The following is a 7,948-nucleotide window of genomic DNA, read 5'->3' as shown; positions in this document are numbered from 1 at the left end:
TGGCTGCATAGTATTCCATTGTGTATATATACTACATCTTCTTGATCCATTCATCTGTTGATGGACATCTAGGTTCTTTCCATAGTTTGGCTATTGTGGACATTGCTGCTATAAACATTCGGGTGCACGTGCCCCTTTGGATCACTACGTTTGTATCTTTAGGGTAAATACCCAATAGTGCAATTGCTGGGTCATAGGGCAGTTCTATTTTCAACATTTTGAGGAACCTCCATGCTGTTTTCCAGAGTGGCTGCACCAGCTTGCATTCCCACCAACAGTGGAGGAGGGTTCCCCTTTCTCCGCATCCTCGCCAGCATCTGTCATTTCCTGACTTGTTGATTTTAGCCATTCTGACTGGTGGGTGGTGATATCTCATTGTGGTTTTGATTTGTATTTCCCTGATGCCGAGTGATATGGAGCACTTTTTCATGTGTCTGTTGGCCATCTGGATGTCTTCTTTGCAGAAATGTCTGTTCATGTCCTCTGCCCATTTCTTGATTGGATTATTTGCTCTTTGGGTGTTGAGTTTGCTAAGTTCTTTATAGATTCTGGACACTAGTCCTTTATCTGATATGTCGTTTGCAAATATCTTCTCCCATTCTGTCAGTTGTCTTTTGATTTTGTTAACTGTTTCCTTTGCTGTGCAAAAGCTTTTGATCTTGATGAAATCCCAATAGTTCATTTTGGTGATGGTATTTTGATGGGGATTGCACTGTATGTGTAAATTGGCCTGGGTAGCATGGACATTTTTTTTAAAAAGATTATTTATTTATTTATTTGACAGAGAGAGAGATCACAAGTAGGCAGAGAGGCAGGCAGAGAGAGGAGAGGAGGAAGCAGGCTCCCTGCTGAGCAGAGAGCCCGATGCGGGACTCGATCTCAGGACCCTGAGATCATAATCTGAGCCGAAGGCAGTGGCTTAACCCACTGAGCCACCCATTTGCCCTAGCATGGACATTTTAACAATATTTGTTCTTCCCATACGTGAGCATGGAATGTTTTTCCATTTCTTTGTGTCTTCCTCAATTTCTTTCATGAGTGTTCGATAGTTTTCAGAGTACAAGTCCTTTCCCTCTTTGGTTAGGTTTATTCCTAGGTTTCTTAAGGTTTTGGGGGACAATTGTAAATGGGATTGATTCTTTGATTTCTCTTTCCTCTGTCTCATTGTTGCTGTATAGAAAAGCAACTGATTTCTGTGCACTGATTTTTATACCCTCCACCTTGCTTAATTCCTATATGAGACCTAGCAGTTTGTGGGTAGACGCTTTTGGGTTTTCCATATCGAGTGTCATGTCATCTGTGAAGAGTGAGAGTTTGACTTCTTTGACTAGAAGCGTTTTATTCCTTTTTGTTGTCTGATTGCTGAGGCTGGGTATTCTCGCACTCTGTTGAACAGCAGTGGTGAGACTAGTCGTCCCTGTCCTGTTCCTTAGGGGAAAAGCTCTCAGTTTTTTCCCATTGAGAATGATATTCCCTGTGGATTTTTCATACATGGCTTTTATGATAATGATTTTCCCTCTATTCCTACACTGCGGAGAGTTTTAATCAAGAAAAGATGCTGTATTTTGTCAAATGTTTTTTGTGCATTAGTTGAGAGGATCATATGGTTCTTGTCCTTTCTGTTCTTAGTGTGATGTATGGTATCTCTGTTCTTTTCCATTGGTTTATTTGTCTGTTGCTGTGTTGATGTTATGCTGCCCCAATCAATATTGCTTTATAGTATACTTTGATATCTCGTAGGGTATGTCCCTTTATCCCCACCCAGTACATCTTCAAATGTCTCTGGGCTGTTTTTAGTCCTTTGTTCTTCTGTATACATTATGGAGCCTACTTCTTAAATTGTAGAATAGTTATTTTGGGGGTTGAAAATTGGCATTACATTGAATCTGTCGATGAATTTGAGGAGAACTAATATCTCCATAGTGAATTTCCTGGCCCATGAATAGGAAACATTACTCTATTTTAGTATCATTTAAAATATATATTAATATATTAAATTAACACATATTAATTTGATATAAAATTATATAATAATATAATATATATTAAAACATATGCTAAAGTTTGTATTATATATAATTCTATACTAAAATTCATAGTTAAATATCTAAACATGCATGCTTATATTTAAATATATAAACATGTACATTTATATTTCTTCACATGTTGTAAAATTTTATAAACTGTTACTGGAATGTGGAAATGCAATATGTTTTTTTGTACATTGATTTAGTGTTGAGGAACACTCTTTCCAATATTTGTAATGTATCTCAAAGGTATTTAGATTTTGTATATTATAGGCAATAATAACACCAGTGAATAATGACAACTTTCGTCTCCCTTCAAATTTGATAGGCTTGTCTCTTTTCTTGCCCTACTGCCCTGTCTGGGACCTCCAGTTCAATGCTGAAAGTTTTTGTTTTTGTTTTGTTTTGTTTTGAACATGGCTTGGTCTTGTTTGAAATGCTCTGATTTCACCTATTTGGGTAATTACGTTCATCATCTGTTGTCTGTGACCATGTGGGATGTTTGATTTGGTCATGTCAGTAAAGACGTTCATTGGAGGCTGTAATCTCTTGAAGATTTTAGGGGTCATCCTAATGTGAGATAAATGGTTATGAGTCGTAATAAGGCAGGAAGTGATCAGCGTATAAGCAGAACTGTGAAAGCCTCCATTTGTCAGTGGTCTGTTCTAGACTCTTTGGTTACCTCCAAAAGCATGGACTGAGTTGAAGGGTGGTTTTCTTTGCTTCTGAGACCTTTAGATCAGGGAGCGTTCATGTTTGCCTCAGGGCTTGGACCTTCCCTCCCAACTAAGAGTTGGGGCTGCTCTAAGGATGGGGAAGTGGATGCAGAATGGCTCTTCCCACCTGCTGGCAAGGGGGAGAAGGGCTTTGAATGAGGCACTTGGAGGATAGTTAAGTGTCCTGAGGCTTACATTCTGGACTTTTGCTTCTTCAAAATGAAAATATCTTATGACTTCTCCTGTTAATATATGATCATTGTAAATATATGATACTCACATAGGCTTCTCATACTTCTTATATATTTTCCATAGGTATTGTAAAACTTTTCTAACTGCAGTGAATTATATACAGCCCCTCTCGTGTACTGTCTTGTTATTTCTTGTAGTTCTGGCATTTGAGTAAATTTTTTTCAGTTAAAGAACATTTGTTGTTTTTCCTTCTTTTCAATATTTATGTTCCTTGTTGTCCTCATCTCGTCTAATTATCTAGACTGCAAAGTGATGTAGACATTGAAAGCTGGTGACCTCATCCAAGTCACAGACATGCTGCTTGCTGATGTTCTGATACTTTATTTCATGTCAGGGGGGAGTTTCCTCTATTGAAGTGTGCCACTTTCCTTTTTTTTTTTAATTTTTAAGATTTTGTTTATTTATTTGACAGACAGAGATCACAAATAGGCAGAGAGAGAGAGAGAGAGAGAGGAGGAGGAAGCATGCTCTCTGCTCAGCAGAGAGCCCGATGTGGGGGTCGATCCCAGGACTCTGAGATCATGACCCGAGCTGAAGGCAGAAGCTTTAGCCCACCGAGCCACCCAGGTGCCCCTGAAGTGTGCTCCTTTTAAAAAGTCAGAAATCAATGTTAAGTTTTATCAAGTGACTTATCAACATCTGTTCATGAGATTACTTTTTCCTCTTGAATCTATTAATAAAATGGTTGCAATAGATCTCCTAATCTATCCTAATGTTAGAAACCTTGAAGTCCCTTACAAAACTGGGTATCATGTACCATGTATTTAATATGCATTGATTTAAATCTATTCAGGTTCAGTGTATGACTTTTTCATTTGATCAAGTTTCTTTGCTCATTCATAATCCCATTATTTCAAATGTCTTCATGCTTATACTTGTCTACTGCTATTTCTCTTAAGATTTCCATGAGCATACTTTTTTTTCAATATTCCATTTATCTAAGAGAGAGAGCATGAGAGAGAGGTGACAAGCAGAGTTGGGGCAGAGAGGGAGGGAGAAGCAAACTCTGAGTTGAGTTGTTGAGAGGTGAGCCAGAAACTTGATTCCATCTCAGGACCATGGGATCATGACCTGAGCCAAAGGCATCTGCTAACTGGCTGAACCCCTAGGTGACCCTCAACAAGCACATTAATACTTTTGTTATTTTAGTATCAATGCATTATACTCATATATTATAAGATTCCCTTTCCCACCACATCCTTCTTAAGATGAGACCTTCAATGGGATATAAATATACATCTTTTTCTAAATTTCACAGCTTAATAAAGTCATCTACAATTGTAACTAGAGTTACACCATTACTTTGTTGTCACTGTTTACCTCGATGCATTTCCTCATAATTTCTTCATATATTTGTCTTAGCACATTTGGTATCAGGTGTTCATTAGACTTTTTAAAATTTTATTTTTTCAGTCTTCCAAGAGCCAATGTTTATGCACCACACCCAGTGCTCCATGAAATGCCCTCTTTAATATCCCCCACCAGGCTCACCCAACACCCCACAACCTACCCCTCCAAGACTTTGTTGGTCTTCAGACATTTAGACATGCTCTACTGTGTCTTACTTACCGTATAGGTCCCAGTCCCTCCATTATTTATTTGTAACTATTGTTGGTAGAACTTTGTAAACAAAATCTTTTTGAATAAGGGATAATAGGGCTGTGTGCTGTCTGGGTTTGCACGTACCAACAATGTCTTTTCAAGTGTCATATAGGTGCAATGGTCAGGGTGTGTAGAATTCAAATTCTCAGCCCTTTTCCCTCAGCACTCTGTCAGCCTTGTTCCTCTGGCATCTACATTTAGAGCAGCAGAGAAGCAGGACAGCAGCAGCCAGATTCTTGGTCCTTGTTGGGAAGTACAGTTTTATGCTCTGGAAAACTCTATAGAATTCTTTTGGCATATATGAGAATCAGAACTTACCTTTGGATGGACTGTATATAGGTAGGTCTTTTGGTACAATTCTTGCCTGGTGATTGATGAACATTTTATGAACCAACATGCAGAATTTCTGTTCAGTGAAATCTTTTTCTCCTTTGTTATTTGTCTTTCATCTGTTCTGTTTCTTCTCCTGAATTACTCAATGGATTCCTGTGGTGTACCTTTAATGTCTCCTACCTGTTCTTAATTAGCCAACTTCTCTGTCTTCCTCTCTCTCTCTCTCTCTCTTCTTTTTTCTCTCTCAGCCTTGGAGAGAAACTTAGGTTCTTTTTCTTTTAAAAATTCAGTTTTAAGTATTATTTGTCTACTTTTAAATACTTTCTCCTGGATTTTATTTGACCGACAATGTCAATTTTTGCTCCTAGGACAAATTTTTATCTCCTAGTCACCTTTTCTGCTCCTAGCTTCTCTTTGATCGATGGTTTTTGTTTTTAGTGATCCAATGGCCTCCCAAATCCCACACAGAACCCACTGAGATTTTTCTTCACTGTCTCACCATCTTCCTGCAATAACTCTTTTCCAGGAAAGGCTGTTTGTTTTGATGACTAGTTTATTTCCTCCCTATTGAGGTAAAAGTTCATGTCAGCTCTCGGAAGCTTTCTATCCCACTCATTCTTTTAACTGGACTTCTAGATTGCTCACTATTGGGAAGTGGCTTGGAATTTCTCACAAGTCAGGGGTTTATTCTTAGGTGTCTGCTAGTGAACATCACCTTCCTCTCCCTCTGACTGCCATGTAGGGTTGGGTATTCTTGGGCAGAAAAGCGATTGATGGTCACCAGTTGGCTGCATGCATGGTCGAGCCTGGTCAGGAAGTTAGAATTCATTTGATTCTCCTAAATACATCTCAGTTTCCACATCACTCTGATGGGCTCTGGGAGGTCTCAGCTATCCAGAGACAGAAGTAAGGGGGTGAATAACACTCTCAACAAGGGGAAAGGAAAAAGGCCTGGGTGTTTGACCCTTACATCAGTTTTGCCACCACCTATGCACTCTCCTTTGTGCTCCTGAGGTGTGAATGGTTTTCTGGTGGGGACCATAACTGAGGACAGGAAAAGAGGTCAATTTTGGAGACATGGGAAGAGAACAATTCAAGAAACAGTTTTAGGAATTAATATGAAAATAAGGAGAAAGAAACAATAAGCACAGAGATAAATATTACTCTTGTTTAATATGGAGTAGGATATGTTGAAAGGTCCATGAATCAAGGACCCATCCAAACTTGTTCAAAGAAAGAGGCCAGGGAGCAATTGAATTATAGATCTATAGCCCAGTGATTTTATAAGTTAAAAGTAAAACTTGAAGAGTTATTTTTCCTGGACATCAAATAGCTCAATATTCATCCCAAGGATAGATGAGTATAGGGCTTGACCAACGGTATATACTTGTGTAGAAGTGCTTCTAGAATGGGACAGAAACGTCCTATTAAATGCTTCCTATTCACACAAAGCATTCTGTGTAATCGGATATGCCTCTGTACCTTTGACGAAATTGGCCCTTTATCTTATCCTCTGAGCCCCTCAGGTGAGAGAAACTAGGGAATAGAGATCTATCAGGACCCCTCCACCATCACTGGATGACGTGTTTGCGTAGGACAAGGTTCTTCACAGTGGCCTTCACATCCTTGTTCCTGAGGCTGTAGATGATGGGGTTCAGCATAGGGATCACCACCCCATAGAAGAGGGAGGTGAATTTGTCTGAAACATCCTGCTTGTCTGCCCCCAGTGGGGTCCTTGGATTTGGGCTTTCTGTACACAAAGAGCATAGTTCTGTAGAACCATGAATGTGAGGTAGGCAGAGCAGGTAGAAAAGGCCTTTTTCCTTCTCTGTGCTAGGGTTATCCTCAGGTTGGTAGCAATCATAATCACATAGGAGATGAAAGTGTAGTGAGCTGAAATGCCCAGAAAGATCACATTGGCCACACCATAGTGATCAATCACATTGATGAGATGTCAGTACAGACTAACTTCAGGATAGCCAGGATGTCACAGGTAAAGTGGTTGATGAAGTTGTCCTCACAGGAGGGTAATCCTGTCCCTAAAGATGTTTTCACCATGGCAGTCATGCTTCTGGCTGTCCAGGAGCTGACAGTCATGGGCACATAGGCAGCTTGTTCATCACCAGTAGGTACCTGAGGAGGTTACAGTTGGCCAGATAGAGATCAAATGCCATCATGCCCAGAAGCGCACACTCTGTGGCTCCCATGGCAAAGAAGATAAGCATCTGCACACCTAGGCAGAGAAGGGGATGGTTTTCCTGCAGATTAGGAAGCTGTTGAGAATGAAGGGGCCTGAGGTGGTTGTGCAGTGGATCTACAAGAAGGAGTGGTTCCCAGGGAAGAAGTGCATGATCATGTGCTGGTAGTAGGTAGACACAGTCGCCAGGATGAGGACCCCATTGCCCAGTAGGAGCACTAAATAGATCACGAAGATATGCACAAAGAACATTTGGCATGGTAGGAAGGACTGGCGCTGTGTGGTCTGTAGGGGATTTAGGAGACCAGAATACCTTCACATACAAGAAGGAAAGAGATTGGGTACATCCATGTAGCGGTACTAAACCTAATTAGGAGTGAAGGTAGAAGCTATTGGAGGGTAGAGTTAAGCACATTCGAGGAAGAGTTTGCAAGGGCTGAATGAAAAACCTAGACTCTGGAAGTACTGAATTCTTTGTTACTGGAGATGTCCAAGAAATGACACTTGACTAGGGTCAGGGACATTGGAGAGGAACAGCACGCATCCTGTGCATAGGGTTGAACAAGAAAATCCCTGAAACCTCTTCTAACGATGATATTGCATGGCTCTACTAAGTGTCTGAAGTTTGCTTAAATGGATACTAGATGGCATTTGTGTATTTGAAAGAGCAAGATTATTCCCTACTGGTGCAAAGTAGAAAGTAGTAACAGGACTAACATTAGAATCAGAAATTTTATTAAACAAACACTCATCCTTAGGCAATTCATTCTAAGAAATATAAGAAAATGTAAACATCACTTGATCAAAAACTTCCAAAATCT

General features: G+C 39.9%; 1 pseudogene; it reads right to left on the bottom strand.

Annotated features, from left to right (window-relative positions):
- Positions 1–6,501: 6,501 nt before the first annotated feature.
- On the bottom strand, positions 6,502–7,379 carry LOC131812120 (olfactory receptor 13C7-like; annotated as a pseudogene).
- Between the last annotated feature and the right edge of the window lie 569 nt (positions 7,380–7,948).

This window comes from Mustela lutreola, chromosome 12, assembly GCF_030435805.1.
Source record: "Mustela lutreola isolate mMusLut2 chromosome 12, mMusLut2.pri, whole genome shotgun sequence".
Lineage (NCBI taxonomy): Eukaryota > Metazoa > Chordata > Mammalia > Carnivora > Mustelidae > Mustela > Mustela lutreola.
The sequence above is the reverse complement of the archived record's forward strand: the minus strand, read 5'-3'. Positions and strand labels throughout refer to the sequence as shown.